Source organism: Schistocerca nitens, unplaced genomic scaffold, assembly GCF_023898315.1.
Source record: "Schistocerca nitens isolate TAMUIC-IGC-003100 unplaced genomic scaffold, iqSchNite1.1 HiC_scaffold_195, whole genome shotgun sequence".
NCBI classification, from domain to species: Eukaryota; Metazoa; Arthropoda; class Insecta; order Orthoptera; family Acrididae; genus Schistocerca; species Schistocerca nitens.
In genome coordinates this window covers 1-18,177 of record NW_026045736.1, presented here as the reverse complement: position 1 = coordinate 18,177, position 18,177 = coordinate 1, and the positions used below count along the sequence as shown (strand labels likewise).

The 18,177-nt window shown below is 54.9% G+C and overlaps 18 non-coding genes across 18 annotated transcripts; all 18 read left to right on the top strand.

Annotated features, from left to right (window-relative positions):
• The first annotated feature begins 677 nt into the window (after positions 1–677).
• LOC126220371 (5S ribosomal RNA) lies at positions 678–796 on the top strand. Its single transcript, XR_007542825.1, has one exon. It is a non-coding gene; the product is annotated as a 5S ribosomal RNA (ribosomal RNA).
• Positions 797–1,648: 852 nt separating this feature from the next.
• LOC126220370 (5S ribosomal RNA) lies at positions 1,649–1,767 on the top strand. Its single transcript, XR_007542824.1, has one exon. It is a non-coding gene; the product is annotated as a 5S ribosomal RNA (ribosomal RNA).
• An 848-nt stretch (positions 1,768–2,615) lies between these two features.
• LOC126220369 (5S ribosomal RNA) lies at positions 2,616–2,734 on the top strand. Its single transcript, XR_007542823.1, has one exon. It is a non-coding gene; the product is annotated as a 5S ribosomal RNA (ribosomal RNA).
• An 852-nt stretch (positions 2,735–3,586) lies between these two features.
• LOC126220368 (5S ribosomal RNA) lies at positions 3,587–3,705 on the top strand. The gene has a single exon (XR_007542822.1). It is a non-coding gene; the product is annotated as a 5S ribosomal RNA (ribosomal RNA).
• An 853-nt stretch (positions 3,706–4,558) lies between these two features.
• LOC126220365 (5S ribosomal RNA) lies at positions 4,559–4,677 on the top strand. Its single transcript, XR_007542820.1, has one exon. It is a non-coding gene; the product is annotated as a 5S ribosomal RNA (ribosomal RNA).
• An 852-nt stretch (positions 4,678–5,529) lies between these two features.
• LOC126220364 (5S ribosomal RNA) lies at positions 5,530–5,648 on the top strand. Its single transcript, XR_007542819.1, has one exon. It is a non-coding gene; the product is annotated as a 5S ribosomal RNA (ribosomal RNA).
• An 848-nt stretch (positions 5,649–6,496) lies between these two features.
• Positions 6,497–6,615, top strand: LOC126220363 (5S ribosomal RNA). The gene has a single exon (XR_007542818.1). It is a non-coding gene; the product is annotated as a 5S ribosomal RNA (ribosomal RNA).
• Positions 6,616–7,468: 853 nt separating this feature from the next.
• LOC126220362 (5S ribosomal RNA) lies at positions 7,469–7,587 on the top strand. The gene has a single exon (XR_007542817.1). It is a non-coding gene; the product is annotated as a 5S ribosomal RNA (ribosomal RNA).
• Positions 7,588–8,440: 853 nt separating this feature from the next.
• LOC126220361 (5S ribosomal RNA) lies at positions 8,441–8,559 on the top strand. The gene has a single exon (XR_007542816.1). It is a non-coding gene; the product is annotated as a 5S ribosomal RNA (ribosomal RNA).
• An 852-nt stretch (positions 8,560–9,411) lies between these two features.
• Positions 9,412–9,530, top strand: LOC126220360 (5S ribosomal RNA). Its single transcript, XR_007542815.1, has one exon. It is a non-coding gene; the product is annotated as a 5S ribosomal RNA (ribosomal RNA).
• An 853-nt stretch (positions 9,531–10,383) lies between these two features.
• LOC126220359 (5S ribosomal RNA) lies at positions 10,384–10,502 on the top strand. Its single transcript, XR_007542814.1, has one exon. It is a non-coding gene; the product is annotated as a 5S ribosomal RNA (ribosomal RNA).
• An 852-nt stretch (positions 10,503–11,354) lies between these two features.
• On the top strand, positions 11,355–11,473 carry LOC126220358 (5S ribosomal RNA). The gene has a single exon (XR_007542813.1). It is a non-coding gene; the product is annotated as a 5S ribosomal RNA (ribosomal RNA).
• Positions 11,474–12,321: 848 nt separating this feature from the next.
• Positions 12,322–12,440, top strand: LOC126220357 (5S ribosomal RNA). Its single transcript, XR_007542812.1, has one exon. It is a non-coding gene; the product is annotated as a 5S ribosomal RNA (ribosomal RNA).
• Positions 12,441–13,292: 852 nt separating this feature from the next.
• Positions 13,293–13,411, top strand: LOC126220353 (5S ribosomal RNA). The gene has a single exon (XR_007542810.1). It is a non-coding gene; the product is annotated as a 5S ribosomal RNA (ribosomal RNA).
• An 853-nt stretch (positions 13,412–14,264) lies between these two features.
• LOC126220403 (5S ribosomal RNA) lies at positions 14,265–14,383 on the top strand. The gene has a single exon (XR_007542854.1). It is a non-coding gene; the product is annotated as a 5S ribosomal RNA (ribosomal RNA).
• An 852-nt stretch (positions 14,384–15,235) lies between these two features.
• Positions 15,236–15,354, top strand: LOC126220391 (5S ribosomal RNA). The gene has a single exon (XR_007542843.1). It is a non-coding gene; the product is annotated as a 5S ribosomal RNA (ribosomal RNA).
• Positions 15,355–16,202: 848 nt separating this feature from the next.
• Positions 16,203–16,321, top strand: LOC126220379 (5S ribosomal RNA). The gene has a single exon (XR_007542832.1). It is a non-coding gene; the product is annotated as a 5S ribosomal RNA (ribosomal RNA).
• Positions 16,322–17,173: 852 nt separating this feature from the next.
• On the top strand, positions 17,174–17,292 carry LOC126220367 (5S ribosomal RNA). The gene has a single exon (XR_007542821.1). It is a non-coding gene; the product is annotated as a 5S ribosomal RNA (ribosomal RNA).
• The last annotated feature ends 885 nt before the right edge of the window (positions 17,293–18,177 follow it).

Sequence of the window (18,177 nt, the reverse complement as noted above, 5' to 3'; positions counted from 1 at the left end):
TTTGAAAACGACAAAACAGTACGAATCGGCAGGTGATTTCTGAAACACGTCACCGCCTATTTTTGTGTAGGAGTGTAGAGTTCCAATTTTTTGTAATCACGAATTTATTCCTTAGTCGTCTCGTCTCGTCTCGTCCCGCAGACGTTTGTCGTGCTTGCGCTGTCATATGGACCACGACCCGAGCGGCAGCGAGCGGCAGTCGAGCAAAGTCGGGACAAGTCGGGACGGGGACGGGGACAGGGATGGGAATGGTGCGAATGCACTGCAAACTACGCACACACCTGGTGTGAGGCGAGGCGAGGCGACGCGAGGCGAGGCGAGGCGAGGAAGCCCACATGCTACCAGTGGCGCCCTCCAGCACGACACTGCCACACCACGCACAGGCCCTCCGCTGGACACCAGGGACAAGATGCGTCCTCCGCTAGTGTCGAAGGCTGCACGCGCGCAGCGAATGACAGGAGGTGCAACGAGCAGCAGTGCGTGTCACACACGCGGCGGTGCGCCCGCTAATTCGGCCGTCGCTCTGCTGGGACGCCGGGCGCGCCCCCCGCGCCGTCCTCGAGGAACTGGCTGTTGCGGAAGGAAGTGCTTTCGTCAAATGCGGTCGAAAACTAACATTTTGTGTGTTGGGAGAAAAGCCGAACGCGGATTCTGCCGTGCTCCTACATTAGATGAGCGCCAACGGCCATACCATGATGAATACACCGGTTCTCGTCCGATCACCGAAGTTAAGCATCATCGGGCCCGGTTAGTACTTGGATGGGTGACCGCCTGGGAAACCCGGGTGCTGTTGGCTGCCTTCCATTTTTTTTTGTTATTATGTCGCTACCCCTGCCAGCCCAATTTTCAAACTACCTTTCTGTTGTGACAAAGATGCTTCCTTAAGCCTTTTACACTACTGTAATGGTACGAAAATGCAGTAATTAACTCAGTTTGAGGGAGAATGTGCTAACCAAGTTTGCCAAGAAGACTTTGAAAACGACAAAACAGTACGAATCGGCAGGTGATTTCTGAAACACGTCACCGCCTATTTTTGTGTAGGAGTGTAGAGTTCCAATTTTTTGTAATCACGAATTTATTCCTTAGTCGTCTCGTCTCGTCTCGTCCCGCAGACGTTTGTCGTGCTTGCGCTGTCATATGGACCACGACCCGAGCGGCAGCGAGCGGCAGTCGAGCAAAGTCGGGACAAGTCGGGACGGGGACGGGGACAGGGATGGGAATGGTGCGAATGCACTGCAAACTACGCACACACCTGGTGTGAGGCGAGGCGAGGCGACGCGAGGCGAGGCGAGGCGAGGAAGCCCACATGCTACCAGTGGCGCCCTCCAGCACGACACTGCCACACCACGCACAGGCCCTCCGCTGGACACCAGGGACAAGATGCGTCCTCCGCTAGTGTCGAAGGCTGCACGCGCGCAGCGAATGACAGGAGGTGCAACGAGCAGCAGTGCGTCTCACACACGCGGCGGTGCGCCCGCTAATTCGGCCGTCGCTCTGCTGGGACGCCGGGCGCGCCCCCCGCGCCGTCCTCGAGGAACTGGCTGTTGCGGAAGGAAGTGCTTTCGTCAAATGCGGTCGAAAACTAACATTTTGTGTGTTGGGAGAAAAGCCGAACGCGGATTCTGCCGTGCTCCTACATTAGATGAGCGCCAACGGCCATACCATGATGAATACACCGGTTCTCGTCCGATCACCGAAGTTAAGCATCATCGGGCCCGGTTAGTACTTGGATGGGTGACCGCCTGGGAAACCCGGGTGCTGTTGGCTGCCTTCCATTTTTTTTTTGTTATTATGTCGCTACCCCTGCCAGCCCAATTTTCAAACTACCTTTCTGTTGTGACAAAGATGCTTCCTTAAGCCTTTTACACTACTGTAATGGTACGAAAATGCAGTAATTAACTCAGTTTGAGGGAGAATGTGCTAACCAAGTTTGCCAAGAAGACTTTGAAAACGACAAAACAGTACGAATCGGCAGGTGATTTCTGAAACACGTCACCGCCTATTTTTGTGTAGGAGTGTAGAGTTCCAATTTTTTGTAATCACGAATTTATTCCTTAGTCGTCTCGTCTCGTCTCGTCCCGCAGACGTTTGTCGTGCTTGCGCTGTCATATGGACCACGACCCGAGCGGCAGCGAGCGGCAGTCGAGCAAAGTCGGGACAAGTCGGGACGGGGACGGGGACAGGGATGGGAATGGTGCGAATGCACTGCAAACTACGCACACACCTGGTGTGAGGCGAGGCGAGGCGACGCGAGGCGAGGCGAGGAAGCCCACATGCTACCAGTGGCGCCCTCCAGCACGACACTGCCACACCACGCACAGGCCCTCCGCTGGACACCAGGGACAAGATGCGTCCTCCGCTAGTGTCGAAGGCTGCACGCGCGCAGCGAATGACAGGAGGTGCAACGAGCAGCAGTGCGTGTCACACACGCGGCGGTGCGCCCGCTAATTCGGCCGTCGCTCTGCTGGGACGCCGGGCGCGCCCCCCGCGCCGTCCTCGAGGAACTGGCTGTTGCGGAAGGAAGTGCTTTCGTCAAATGCGGTCGAAAACTAACATTTTGTGTGTTGGGAGAAAAGCCGAACGCGGATTCTGCCGTGCTCCTACATTAGATGAGCGCCAACGGCCATACCATGATGAATACACCGGTTCTCGTCCGATCACCGAAGTTAAGCATCATCGGGCCCGGTTAGTACTTGGATGGGTGACCGCCTGGGAAACCCGGGTGCTGTTGGCTGCCTTCCATTTTTTTTTGTTATTATGTCGCTACCCCTGCCAGCCCAATTTTCAAACTACCTTTCTGTTGTGACAAAGATGCTTCCTTAAGCCTTTTACACTACTGTAATGGTACGAAAATGCAGTAATTAACTCAGTTTGAGGGAGAATGTGCTAACCAAGTTTGCCAAGAAGACTTTGAAAACGACAAAACAGTACGAATCGGCAGGTGATTTCTGAAACACGTCACCGCCTATTTTTGTGTAGGAGTGTAGAGTTCCAATTTTTTGTAATCACGAATTTATTCCTTAGTCGTCTCGTCTCGTCTCGTCCCGCAGACGTTTGTCGTGCTTGCGCTGTCATATGGACCACGACCCGAGCGGCAGCGAGCGGCAGTCGAGCAAAGTCGGGACAAGTCGGGACGGGGACGGGGACAGGGATGGGAATGGTGCGAATGCACTGCAAACTACGCACACACCTGGTGTGAGGCGAGGCGAGGCGACGCGAGGCGAGGCGAGGCGAGGAAGCCCACATGCTACCAGTGGCGCCCTCCAGCACGACACTGCCACACCACGCACAGGCCCTCCGCTGGACACCAGGGACAAGATGCGTCCTCCGCTAGTGTCGAAGGCTGCACGCGCGCAGCGAATGACAGGAGGTGCAACGAGCAGCAGTGCGTGTCACACACGCGGCGGTGCGCCCGCTAATTCGGCCGTCGCTCTGCTGGGACGCCGGGCGCGCCCCCCGCGCCGTCCTCGAGGAACTGGCTGTTGCGGAAGGAAGTGCTTTCGTCAAATGCGGTCGAAAACTAACATTTTGTGTGTTGGGAGAAAAGCCGAACGCGGATTCTGCCGTGCTCCTACATTAGATGAGCGCCAACGGCCATACCATGATGAATACACCGGTTCTCGTCCGATCACCGAAGTTAAGCATCATCGGGCCCGGTTAGTACTTGGATGGGTGACCGCCTGGGAAACCCGGGTGCTGTTGGCTGCCTTCCATTTTTTTTTTGTTATTATGTCGCTACCCCTGCCAGCCCAATTTTCAAACTACCTTTCTGTTGTGACAAAGATGCTTCCTTAAGCCTTTTACACTACTGTAATGGTACGAAAATGCAGTAATTAACTCAGTTTGAGGGAGAATGTGCTAACCAAGTTTGCCAAGAAGACTTTGAAAACGACAAAACAGTACGAATCGGCAGGTGATTTCTGAAACACGTCACCGCCTATTTTTGTGTAGGAGTGTAGAGTTCCAATTTTTTGTAATCACGAATTTATTCCTTAGTCGTCTCGTCTCGTCTCGTCCCGCAGACGTTTGTCGTGCTTGCGCTGTCATATGGACCACGACCCGAGCGGCAGCGAGCGGCAGTCGAGCAAAGTCGGGACAAGTCGGGACGGGGACGGGGACAGGGATGGGAATGGTGCGAATGCACTGCAAACTACGCACACACCTGGTGTGAGGCGAGGCGAGGCGACGCGAGGCGAGGCGAGGCGAGGAAGCCCACATGCTACCAGTGGCGCCCTCCAGCACGACACTGCCACACCACGCACAGGCCCTCCGCTGGACACCAGGGACAAGATGCGTCCTCCGCTAGTGTCGAAGGCTGCACGCGCGCAGCGAATGACAGGAGGTGCAACGAGCAGCAGTGCGTGTCACACACGCGGCGGTGCGCCCGCTAATTCGGCCGTCGCTCTGCTGGGACGCCGGGCGCGCCCCCCGCGCCGTCCTCGAGGAACTGGCTGTTGCGGAAGGAAGTGCTTTCGTCAAATGCGGTCGAAAACTAACATTTTGTGTGTTGGGAGAAAAGCCGAACGCGGATTCTGCCGTGCTCCTACATTAGATGAGCGCCAACGGCCATACCATGATGAATACACCGGTTCTCGTCCGATCACCGAAGTTAAGCATCATCGGGCCCGGTTAGTACTTGGATGGGTGACCGCCTGGGAAACCCGGGTGCTGTTGGCTGCCTTCCATTTTTTTTTGTTATTATGTCGCTACCCCTGCCAGCCCAATTTTCAAACTACCTTTCTGTTGTGACAAAGATGCTTCCTTAAGCCTTTTACACTACTGTAATGGTACGAAAATGCAGTAATTAACTCAGTTTGAGGGAGAATGTGCTAACCAAGTTTGCCAAGAAGACTTTGAAAACGACAAAACAGTACGAATCGGCAGGTGATTTCTGAAACACGTCACCGCCTATTTTTGTGTAGGAGTGTAGAGTTCCAATTTTTTGTAATCACGAATTTATTCCTTAGTCGTCTCGTCTCGTCTCGTCCCGCAGACGTTTGTCGTGCTTGCGCTGTCATATGGACCACGACCCGAGCGGCAGCGAGCGGCAGTCGAGCAAAGTCGGGACAAGTCGGGACGGGGACGGGGACAGGGATGGGAATGGTGCGAATGCACTGCAAACTACGCACACACCTGGTGTGAGGCGAGGCGAGGCGACGCGAGGCGAGGCGAGGCGAGGAAGCCCACATGCTACCAGTGGCGCCCTCCAGCACGACACTGCCACACCACGCACAGGCCCTCCGCTGGACACCAGGGACAAGATGCGTCCTCCGCTAGTGTCGAAGGCTGCACGCGCGCAGCGAATGACAGGAGGTGCAACGAGCAGCAGTGCGTCTCACACACGCGGCGGTGCGCCCGCTAATTCGGCCGTCGCTCTGCTGGGACGCCGGGCGCGCCCCCCGCGCCGTCCTCGAGGAACTGGCTGTTGCGGAAGGAAGTGCTTTCGTCAAATGCGGTCGAAAACTAACATTTTGTGTGTTGGGAGAAAAGCCGAACGCGGATTCTGCCGTGCTCCTACATTAGATGAGCGCCAACGGCCATACCATGATGAATACACCGGTTCTCGTCCGATCACCGAAGTTAAGCATCATCGGGCCCGGTTAGTACTTGGATGGGTGACCGCCTGGGAAACCCGGGTGCTGTTGGCTGCCTTCCATTTTTTTTTTGTTATTATGTCGCTACCCCTGCCAGCCCAATTTTCAAACTACCTTTCTGTTGTGACAAAGATGCTTCCTTAAGCCTTTTACACTACTGTAATGGTACGAAAATGCAGTAATTAACTCAGTTTGAGGGAGAATGTGCTAACCAAGTTTGCCAAGAAGACTTTGAAAACGACAAAACAGTACGAATCGGCAGGTGATTTCTGAAACACGTCACCGCCTATTTTTGTGTAGGAGTGTAGAGTTCCAATTTTTTGTAATCACGAATTTATTCCTTAGTCGTCTCGTCTCGTCTCGTCCCGCAGACGTTTGTCGTGCTTGCGCTGTCATATGGACCACGACCCGAGCGGCAGCGAGCGGCAGTCGAGCAAAGTCGGGACAAGTCGGGACGGGGACGGGGACAGGGATGGGAATGGTGCGAATGCACTGCAAACTACGCACACACCTGGTGTGAGGCGAGGCGAGGCGACGCGAGGCGAGGCGAGGAAGCCCACATGCTACCAGTGGCGCCCTCCAGCACGACACTGCCACACCACGCACAGGCCCTCCGCTGGACACCAGGGACAAGATGCGTCCTCCGCTAGTGTCGAAGGCTGCACGCGCGCAGCGAATGACAGGAGGTGCAACGAGCAGCAGTGCGTCTCACACACGCGGCGGTGCGCCCGCTAATTCGGCCGTCGCTCTGCTGGGACGCCGGGCGCGCCCCCCGCGCCGTCCTCGAGGAACTGGCTGTTGCGGAAGGAAGTGCTTTCGTCAAATGCGGTCGAAAACTAACATTTTGTGTGTTGGGAGAAAAGCCGAACGCGGATTCTGCCGTGCTCCTACATTAGATGAGCGCCAACGGCCATACCATGATGAATACACCGGTTCTCGTCCGATCACCGAAGTTAAGCATCATCGGGCCCGGTTAGTACTTGGATGGGTGACCGCCTGGGAAACCCGGGTGCTGTTGGCTGCCTTCCATTTTTTTTTTGTTATTATGTCGCTACCCCTGCCAGCCCAATTTTCAAACTACCTTTCTGTTGTGACAAAGATGCTTCCTTAAGCCTTTTACACTACTGTAATGGTACGAAAATGCAGTAATTAACTCAGTTTGAGGGAGAATGTGCTAACCAAGTTTGCCAAGAAGACTTTGAAAACGACAAAACAGTACGAATCGGCAGGTGATTTCTGAAACACGTCACCGCCTATTTTTGTGTAGGAGTGTAGAGTTCCAATTTTTTGTAATCACGAATTTATTCCTTAGTCGTCTCGTCTCGTCTCGTCCCGCAGACGTTTGTCGTGCTTGCGCTGTCATATGGACCACGACCCGAGCGGCAGCGAGCGGCAGTCGAGCAAAGTCGGGACAAGTCGGGACGGGGACGGGGACAGGGATGGGAATGGTGCGAATGCACTGCAAACTACGCACACACCTGGTGTGAGGCGAGGCGAGGCGACGCGAGGCGAGGCGAGGCGAGGAAGCCCACATGCTACCAGTGGCGCCCTCCAGCACGACACTGCCACACCACGCACAGGCCCTCCGCTGGACACCAGGGACAAGATGCGTCCTCCGCTAGTGTCGAAGGCTGCACGCGCGCAGCGAATGACAGGAGGTGCAACGAGCAGCAGTGCGTCTCACACACGCGGCGGTGCGCCCGCTAATTCGGCCGTCGCTCTGCTGGGACGCCGGGCGCGCCCCCCGCGCCGTCCTCGAGGAACTGGCTGTTGCGGAAGGAAGTGCTTTCGTCAAATGCGGTCGAAAACTAACATTTTGTGTGTTGGGAGAAAAGCCGAACGCGGATTCTGCCGTGCTCCTACATTAGATGAGCGCCAACGGCCATACCATGATGAATACACCGGTTCTCGTCCGATCACCGAAGTTAAGCATCATCGGGCCCGGTTAGTACTTGGATGGGTGACCGCCTGGGAAACCCGGGTGCTGTTGGCTGCCTTCCATTTTTTTTTTGTTATTATGTCGCTACCCCTGCCAGCCCAATTTTCAAACTACCTTTCTGTTGTGACAAAGATGCTTCCTTAAGCCTTTTACACTACTGTAATGGTACGAAAATGCAGTAATTAACTCAGTTTGAGGGAGAATGTGCTAACCAAGTTTGCCAAGAAGACTTTGAAAACGACAAAACAGTACGAATCGGCAGGTGATTTCTGAAACACGTCACCGCCTATTTTTGTGTAGGAGTGTAGAGTTCCAATTTTTTGTAATCACGAATTTATTCCTTAGTCGTCTCGTCTCGTCTCGTCCCGCAGACGTTTGTCGTGCTTGCGCTGTCATATGGACCACGACCCGAGCGGCAGCGAGCGGCAGTCGAGCAAAGTCGGGACAAGTCGGGACGGGGACGGGGACAGGGATGGGAATGGTGCGAATGCACTGCAAACTACGCACACACCTGGTGTGAGGCGAGGCGAGGCGACGCGAGGCGAGGCGAGGCGAGGAAGCCCACATGCTACCAGTGGCGCCCTCCAGCACGACACTGCCACACCACGCACAGGCCCTCCGCTGGACACCAGGGACAAGATGCGTCCTCCGCTAGTGTCGAAGGCTGCACGCGCGCAGCGAATGACAGGAGGTGCAACGAGCAGCAGTGCGTGTCACACACGCGGCGGTGCGCCCGCTAATTCGGCCGTCGCTCTGCTGGGACGCCGGGCGCGCCCCCCGCGCCGTCCTCGAGGAACTGGCTGTTGCGGAAGGAAGTGCTTTCGTCAAATGCGGTCGAAAACTAACATTTTGTGTGTTGGGAGAAAAGCCGAACGCGGATTCTGCCGTGCTCCTACATTAGATGAGCGCCAACGGCCATACCATGATGAATACACCGGTTCTCGTCCGATCACCGAAGTTAAGCATCATCGGGCCCGGTTAGTACTTGGATGGGTGACCGCCTGGGAAACCCGGGTGCTGTTGGCTGCCTTCCATTTTTTTTTGTTATTATGTCGCTACCCCTGCCAGCCCAATTTTCAAACTACCTTTCTGTTGTGACAAAGATGCTTCCTTAAGCCTTTTACACTACTGTAATGGTACGAAAATGCAGTAATTAACTCAGTTTGAGGGAGAATGTGCTAACCAAGTTTGCCAAGAAGACTTTGAAAACGACAAAACAGTACGAATCGGCAGGTGATTTCTGAAACACGTCACCGCCTATTTTTGTGTAGGAGTGTAGAGTTCCAATTTTTTGTAATCACGAATTTATTCCTTAGTCGTCTCGTCTCGTCTCGTCCCGCAGACGTTTGTCGTGCTTGCGCTGTCATATGGACCACGACCCGAGCGGCAGCGAGCGGCAGTCGAGCAAAGTCGGGACAAGTCGGGACGGGGACGGGGACAGGGATGGGAATGGTGCGAATGCACTGCAAACTACGCACACACCTGGTGTGAGGCGAGGCGAGGCGACGCGAGGCGAGGCGAGGCGAGGAAGCCCACATGCTACCAGTGGCGCCCTCCAGCACGACACTGCCACACCACGCACAGGCCCTCCGCTGGACACCAGGGACAAGATGCGTCCTCCGCTAGTGTCGAAGGCTGCACGCGCGCAGCGAATGACAGGAGGTGCAACGAGCAGCAGTGCGTCTCACACACGCGGCGGTGCGCCCGCTAATTCGGCCGTCGCTCTGCTGGGACGCCGGGCGCGCCCCCCGCGCCGTCCTCGAGGAACTGGCTGTTGCGGAAGGAAGTGCTTTCGTCAAATGCGGTCGAAAACTAACATTTTGTGTGTTGGGAGAAAAGCCGAACGCGGATTCTGCCGTGCTCCTACATTAGATGAGCGCCAACGGCCATACCATGATGAATACACCGGTTCTCGTCCGATCACCGAAGTTAAGCATCATCGGGCCCGGTTAGTACTTGGATGGGTGACCGCCTGGGAAACCCGGGTGCTGTTGGCTGCCTTCCATTTTTTTTTTGTTATTATGTCGCTACCCCTGCCAGCCCAATTTTCAAACTACCTTTCTGTTGTGACAAAGATGCTTCCTTAAGCCTTTTACACTACTGTAATGGTACGAAAATGCAGTAATTAACTCAGTTTGAGGGAGAATGTGCTAACCAAGTTTGCCAAGAAGACTTTGAAAACGACAAAACAGTACGAATCGGCAGGTGATTTCTGAAACACGTCACCGCCTATTTTTGTGTAGGAGTGTAGAGTTCCAATTTTTTGTAATCACGAATTTATTCCTTAGTCGTCTCGTCTCGTCTCGTCCCGCAGACGTTTGTCGTGCTTGCGCTGTCATATGGACCACGACCCGAGCGGCAGCGAGCGGCAGTCGAGCAAAGTCGGGACAAGTCGGGACGGGGACGGGGACAGGGATGGGAATGGTGCGAATGCACTGCAAACTACGCACACACCTGGTGTGAGGCGAGGCGAGGCGACGCGAGGCGAGGCGAGGCGAGGAAGCCCACATGCTACCAGTGGCGCCCTCCAGCACGACACTGCCACACCACGCACAGGCCCTCCGCTGGACACCAGGGACAAGATGCGTCCTCCGCTAGTGTCGAAGGCTGCACGCGCGCAGCGAATGACAGGAGGTGCAACGAGCAGCAGTGCGTCTCACACACGCGGCGGTGCGCCCGCTAATTCGGCCGTCGCTCTGCTGGGACGCCGGGCGCGCCCCCCGCGCCGTCCTCGAGGAACTGGCTGTTGCGGAAGGAAGTGCTTTCGTCAAATGCGGTCGAAAACTAACATTTTGTGTGTTGGGAGAAAAGCCGAACGCGGATTCTGCCGTGCTCCTACATTAGATGAGCGCCAACGGCCATACCATGATGAATACACCGGTTCTCGTCCGATCACCGAAGTTAAGCATCATCGGGCCCGGTTAGTACTTGGATGGGTGACCGCCTGGGAAACCCGGGTGCTGTTGGCTGCCTTCCATTTTTTTTTGTTATTATGTCGCTACCCCTGCCAGCCCAATTTTCAAACTACCTTTCTGTTGTGACAAAGATGCTTCCTTAAGCCTTTTACACTACTGTAATGGTACGAAAATGCAGTAATTAACTCAGTTTGAGGGAGAATGTGCTAACCAAGTTTGCCAAGAAGACTTTGAAAACGACAAAACAGTACGAATCGGCAGGTGATTTCTGAAACACGTCACCGCCTATTTTTGTGTAGGAGTGTAGAGTTCCAATTTTTTGTAATCACGAATTTATTCCTTAGTCGTCTCGTCTCGTCTCGTCCCGCAGACGTTTGTCGTGCTTGCGCTGTCATATGGACCACGACCCGAGCGGCAGCGAGCGGCAGTCGAGCAAAGTCGGGACAAGTCGGGACGGGGACGGGGACAGGGATGGGAATGGTGCGAATGCACTGCAAACTACGCACACACCTGGTGTGAGGCGAGGCGAGGCGACGCGAGGCGAGGCGAGGCGAGGAAGCCCACATGCTACCAGTGGCGCCCTCCAGCACGACACTGCCACACCACGCACAGGCCCTCCGCTGGACACCAGGGACAAGATGCGTCCTCCGCTAGTGTCGAAGGCTGCACGCGCGCAGCGAATGACAGGAGGTGCAACGAGCAGCAGTGCGTCTCACACACGCGGCGGTGCGCCCGCTAATTCGGCCGTCGCTCTGCTGGGACGCCGGGCGCGCCCCCCGCGCCGTCCTCGAGGAACTGGCTGTTGCGGAAGGAAGTGCTTTCGTCAAATGCGGTCGAAAACTAACATTTTGTGTGTTGGGAGAAAAGCCGAACGCGGATTCTGCCGTGCTCCTACATTAGATGAGCGCCAACGGCCATACCATGATGAATACACCGGTTCTCGTCCGATCACCGAAGTTAAGCATCATCGGGCCCGGTTAGTACTTGGATGGGTGACCGCCTGGGAAACCCGGGTGCTGTTGGCTGCCTTCCATTTTTTTTTTGTTATTATGTCGCTACCCCTGCCAGCCCAATTTTCAAACTACCTTTCTGTTGTGACAAAGATGCTTCCTTAAGCCTTTTACACTACTGTAATGGTACGAAAATGCAGTAATTAACTCAGTTTGAGGGAGAATGTGCTAACCAAGTTTGCCAAGAAGACTTTGAAAACGACAAAACAGTACGAATCGGCAGGTGATTTCTGAAACACGTCACCGCCTATTTTTGTGTAGGAGTGTAGAGTTCCAATTTTTTGTAATCACGAATTTATTCCTTAGTCGTCTCGTCTCGTCTCGTCCCGCAGACGTTTGTCGTGCTTGCGCTGTCATATGGACCACGACCCGAGCGGCAGCGAGCGGCAGTCGAGCAAAGTCGGGACAAGTCGGGACGGGGACGGGGACAGGGATGGGAATGGTGCGAATGCACTGCAAACTACGCACACACCTGGTGTGAGGCGAGGCGAGGCGACGCGAGGCGAGGCGAGGAAGCCCACATGCTACCAGTGGCGCCCTCCAGCACGACACTGCCACACCACGCACAGGCCCTCCGCTGGACACCAGGGACAAGATGCGTCCTCCGCTAGTGTCGAAGGCTGCACGCGCGCAGCGAATGACAGGAGGTGCAACGAGCAGCAGTGCGTGTCACACACGCGGCGGTGCGCCCGCTAATTCGGCCGTCGCTCTGCTGGGACGCCGGGCGCGCCCCCCGCGCCGTCCTCGAGGAACTGGCTGTTGCGGAAGGAAGTGCTTTCGTCAAATGCGGTCGAAAACTAACATTTTGTGTGTTGGGAGAAAAGCCGAACGCGGATTCTGCCGTGCTCCTACATTAGATGAGCGCCAACGGCCATACCATGATGAATACACCGGTTCTCGTCCGATCACCGAAGTTAAGCATCATCGGGCCCGGTTAGTACTTGGATGGGTGACCGCCTGGGAAACCCGGGTGCTGTTGGCTGCCTTCCATTTTTTTTTGTTATTATGTCGCTACCCCTGCCAGCCCAATTTTCAAACTACCTTTCTGTTGTGACAAAGATGCTTCCTTAAGCCTTTTACACTACTGTAATGGTACGAAAATGCAGTAATTAACTCAGTTTGAGGGAGAATGTGCTAACCAAGTTTGCCAAGAAGACTTTGAAAACGACAAAACAGTACGAATCGGCAGGTGATTTCTGAAACACGTCACCGCCTATTTTTGTGTAGGAGTGTAGAGTTCCAATTTTTTGTAATCACGAATTTATTCCTTAGTCGTCTCGTCTCGTCTCGTCCCGCAGACGTTTGTCGTGCTTGCGCTGTCATATGGACCACGACCCGAGCGGCAGCGAGCGGCAGTCGAGCAAAGTCGGGACAAGTCGGGACGGGGACGGGGACAGGGATGGGAATGGTGCGAATGCACTGCAAACTACGCACACACCTGGTGTGAGGCGAGGCGAGGCGACGCGAGGCGAGGCGAGGCGAGGAAGCCCACATGCTACCAGTGGCGCCCTCCAGCACGACACTGCCACACCACGCACAGGCCCTCCGCTGGACACCAGGGACAAGATGCGTCCTCCGCTAGTGTCGAAGGCTGCACGCGCGCAGCGAATGACAGGAGGTGCAACGAGCAGCAGTGCGTGTCACACACGCGGCGGTGCGCCCGCTAATTCGGCCGTCGCTCTGCTGGGACGCCGGGCGCGCCCCCCGCGCCGTCCTCGAGGAACTGGCTGTTGCGGAAGGAAGTGCTTTCGTCAAATGCGGTCGAAAACTAACATTTTGTGTGTTGGGAGAAAAGCCGAACGCGGATTCTGCCGTGCTCCTACATTAGATGAGCGCCAACGGCCATACCATGATGAATACACCGGTTCTCGTCCGATCACCGAAGTTAAGCATCATCGGGCCCGGTTAGTACTTGGATGGGTGACCGCCTGGGAAACCCGGGTGCTGTTGGCTGCCTTCCATTTTTTTTTTGTTATTATGTCGCTACCCCTGCCAGCCCAATTTTCAAACTACCTTTCTGTTGTGACAAAGATGCTTCCTTAAGCCTTTTACACTACTGTAATGGTACGAAAATGCAGTAATTAACTCAGTTTGAGGGAGAATGTGCTAACCAAGTTTGCCAAGAAGACTTTGAAAACGACAAAACAGTACGAATCGGCAGGTGATTTCTGAAACACGTCACCGCCTATTTTTGTGTAGGAGTGTAGAGTTCCAATTTTTTGTAATCACGAATTTATTCCTTAGTCGTCTCGTCTCGTCTCGTCCCGCAGACGTTTGTCGTGCTTGCGCTGTCATATGGACCACGACCCGAGCGGCAGCGAGCGGCAGTCGAGCAAAGTCGGGACAAGTCGGGACGGGGACGGGGACAGGGATGGGAATGGTGCGAATGCACTGCAAACTACGCACACACCTGGTGTGAGGCGAGGCGAGGCGACGCGAGGCGAGGCGAGGCGAGGAAGCCCACATGCTACCAGTGGCGCCCTCCAGCACGACACTGCCACACCACGCACAGGCCCTCCGCTGGACACCAGGGACAAGATGCGTCCTCCGCTAGTGTCGAAGGCTGCACGCGCGCAGCGAATGACAGGAGGTGCAACGAGCAGCAGTGCGTGTCACACACGCGGCGGTGCGCCCGCTAATTCGGCCGTCGCTCTGCTGGGACGCCGGGCGCGCCCCCCGCGCCGTCCTCGAGGAACTGGCTGTTGCGGAAGGAAGTGCTTTCGTCAAATGCGGTCGAAAACTAACATTTTGTGTGTTGGGAGAAAAGCCGAACGCGGATTCTGCCGTGCTCCTACATTAGATGAGCGCCAACGGCCATACCATGATGAATACACCGGTTCTCGTCCGATCACCGAAGTTAAGCATCATCGGGCCCGGTTAGTACTTGGATGGGTGACCGCCTGGGAAACCCGGGTGCTGTTGGCTGCCTTCCATTTTTTTTTGTTATTATGTCGCTACCCCTGCCAGCCCAATTTTCAAACTACCTTTCTGTTGTGACAAAGATGCTTCCTTAAGCCTTTTACACTACTGTAATGGTACGAAAATGCAGTAATTAACTCAGTTTGAGGGAGAATGTGCTAACCAAGTTTGCCAAGAAGACTTTGAAAACGACAAAACAGTACGAATCGGCAGGTGATTTCTGAAACACGTCACCGCCTATTTTTGTGTAGGAGTGTAGAGTTCCAATTTTTTGTAATCACGAATTTATTCCTTAGTCGTCTCGTCTCGTCTCGTCCCGCAGACGTTTGTCGTGCTTGCGCTGTCATATGGACCACGACCCGAGCGGCAGCGAGCGGCAGTCGAGCAAAGTCGGGACAAGTCGGGACGGGGACGGGGACAGGGATGGGAATGGTGCGAATGCACTGCAAACTACGCACACACCTGGTGTGAGGCGAGGCGAGGCGACGCGAGGCGAGGCGAGGCGAGGAAGCCCACATGCTACCAGTGGCGCCCTCCAGCACGACACTGCCACACCACGCACAGGCCCTCCGCTGGACACCAGGGACAAGATGCGTCCTCCGCTAGTGTCGAAGGCTGCACGCGCGCAGCGAATGACAGGAGGTGCAACGAGCAGCAGTGCGTCTCACACACGCGGCGGTGCGCCCGCTAATTCGGCCGTCGCTCTGCTGGGACGCCGGGCGCGCCCCCCGCGCCGTCCTCGAGGAACTGGCTGTTGCGGAAGGAAGTGCTTTCGTCAAATGCGGTCGAAAACTAACATTTTGTGTGTTGGGAGAAAAGCCGAACGCGGATTCTGCCGTGCTCCTACATTAGATGAGCGCCAACGGCCATACCATGATGAATACACCGGTTCTCGTCCGATCACCGAAGTTAAGCATCATCGGGCCCGGTTAGTACTTGGATGGGTGACCGCCTGGGAAACCCGGGTGCTGTTGGCTGCCTTCCATTTTTTTTTTGTTATTATGTCGCTACCCCTGCCAGCCCAATTTTCAAACTACCTTTCTGTTGTGACAAAGATGCTTCCTTAAGCCTTTTACACTACTGTAATGGTACGAAAATGCAGTAATTAACTCAGTTTGAGGGAGAATGTGCTAACCAAGTTTGCCAAGAAGACTTTGAAAACGACAAAACAGTACGAATCGGCAGGTGATTTCTGAAACACGTCACCGCCTATTTTTGTGTAGGAGTGTAGAGTTCCAATTTTTTGTAATCACGAATTTATTCCTTAGTCGTCTCGTCTCGTCTCGTCCCGCAGACGTTTGTCGTGCTTGCGCTGTCATATGGACCACGACCCGAGCGGCAGCGAGCGGCAGTCGAGCAAAGTCGGGACAAGTCGGGACGGGGACGGGGACAGGGATGGGAATGGTGCGAATGCACTGCAAACTACGCACACACCTGGTGTGAGGCGAGGCGAGGCGACGCGAGGCGAGGCGAGGAAGCCCACATGCTACCAGTGGCGCCCTCCAGCACGACACTGCCACACCACGCACAGGCCCTCCGCTGGACACCAGGGACAAGATGCGTCCTCCGCTAGTGTCGAAGGCTGCACGCGCGCAGCGAATGACAGGAGGTGCAACGAGCAGCAGTGCGTGTCACACACGCGGCGGTGCGCCCGCTAATTCGGCCGTCGCTCTGCTGGGACGCCGGGCGCGCCCCCCGCGCCGTCCTCGAGGAACTGGCTGTTGCGGAAGGAAGTGCTTTCGTCAAATGCGGTCGAAAACTAACATTTTGTGTGTTGGGAGAAAAGCCGAACGCGGATTCTGCCGTGCTCCTACATTAGATGAGCGCCAACGGCCATACCATGATGAATACACCGGTTCTCGTCCGATCACCGAAGTTAAGCATCATCGGGCCCGGTTAGTACTTGGATGGGTGACCGCCTGGGAAACCCGGGTGCTGTTGGCTGCCTTCCATTTTTTTTTGTTATTATGTCGCTACCCCTGCCAGCCCAATTTTCAAACTACCTTTCTGTTGTGACAAAGATGCTTCCTTAAGCCTTTTACACTACTGTAATGGTACGAAAATGCAGTAATTAACTCAGTTTGAGGGAGAATGTGCTAACCAAGTTTGCCAAGAAGACTTTGAAAACGACAAAACAGTACGAATCGGCAGGTGATTTCTGAAACACGTCACCGCCTATTTTTGTGTAGGAGTGTAGAGTTCCAATTTTTTGTAATCACGAATTTATTCCTTAGTCGTCTCGTCTCGTCTCGTCCCGCAGACGTTTGTCGTGCTTGCGCTGTCATATGGACCACGACCCGAGCGGCAGCGAGCGGCAGTCGAGCAAAGTCGGGACAAGTCGGGACGGGGACGGGGACAGGGATGGGAATGGTGCGAATGCACTGCAAACTACGCACACACCTGGTGTGAGGCGAGGCGAGGCGACGCGAGGCGAGGCGAGGCGAGGAAGCCCACATGCTACCAGTGGCGCCCTCCAGCACGACACTGCCACACCACGCACAGGCCCTCCGCTGGACACCAGGGACAAGATGCGTCCTCCGCTAGTGTCGAAGGCTGCACGCGCGCAGCGAATGACAGGAGGTGCAACGAGCAGCAGTGCGTGTCACACACGCGGCGGTGCGCCCGCTAATTCGGCCGTCGCTCTGCTGGGACGCCGGGCGCGCCCCCCGCGCCGTCCTCGAGGAACTGGCTGTTGCGGAAGGAAGTGCTTTCGTCAAATGCGGTCGAAAACTAACATTTTGTGTGTTGGGAGAAAAGCCGAACGCGGATTCTGCCGTGCTCCTACATTAGATGAGCGCCAACGGCCATACCATGATGAATACACCGGTTCTCGTCCGATCACCGAAGTTAAGCATCATCGGGCCCGGTTAGTACTTGGATGGGTGACCGCCTGGGAAACCCGGGTGCTGTTGGCTGCCTTCCATTTTTTTTTGTTATTATGTCGCTACCCCTGCCAGCCCAATTTTCAAACTACCTTTCTGTTGTGACAAAGATGCTTCCTTAAGCCTTTTACACTACTGTAATGGTACGAAAATGCAGTAATTAACTCAGTTTGAGGGAGAATGTGCTAACCAAGTTTGCCAAGAAGACTTTGAAAACGACAAAACAGTACGAATCGGCAGGTGATTTCTGAAACACGTCACCGCCTATTTTTGTGTAGGAGTGTAGAGTTCCAATTTTTTGTAATCACGAATTTATTCCTTAGTCGTCTCGTCTCGTCTCGTCCCGCAGACGTTTGTCGTGCTTGCGCTGTCATATGGACCACGACCCGAGCGGCAGCGAGCGGCAGTCGAGCAAAGTCGGGACAAGTCGGGACGGGGACGGGGACAGGGATGGGAATGGTGCGAATGCACTGCAAACTACGCACACACCTGGTGTGAGGCGAGGCGAGGCGACGCGAGGCGAGGCGAGGCGAGGAAGCCCACATGCTACCAGTGGCGCCGATATAGCTCTTCCTGTGAGTTGTTTCCACATGTGCAAACCATTGCCACAGTTGAAAAATTCCTAGAACGAAGAGCAATCGAGCCTTGTGTCTTTGTACGAGTAAATGTAATCTGACAGCTTTTTAATCACGAACTTTCTCAGAGCTTTGGTTCACAGAGATGACTCTCAGTTAGTTAGTGAGTGAACTGTCTTGTGCATCATATCGTGCAAGAAAATGTCGGCAACAGATTTTACAATTCCGAATGCAGATGGTGTGTTTCTTTACCTTTAATATTTTTCAGATCTTTAATGTTTGCTATACCGGCTAACGAATACGACTTACGAATTAACAAGAAAGAAAGAAAATGTTTAAGCTA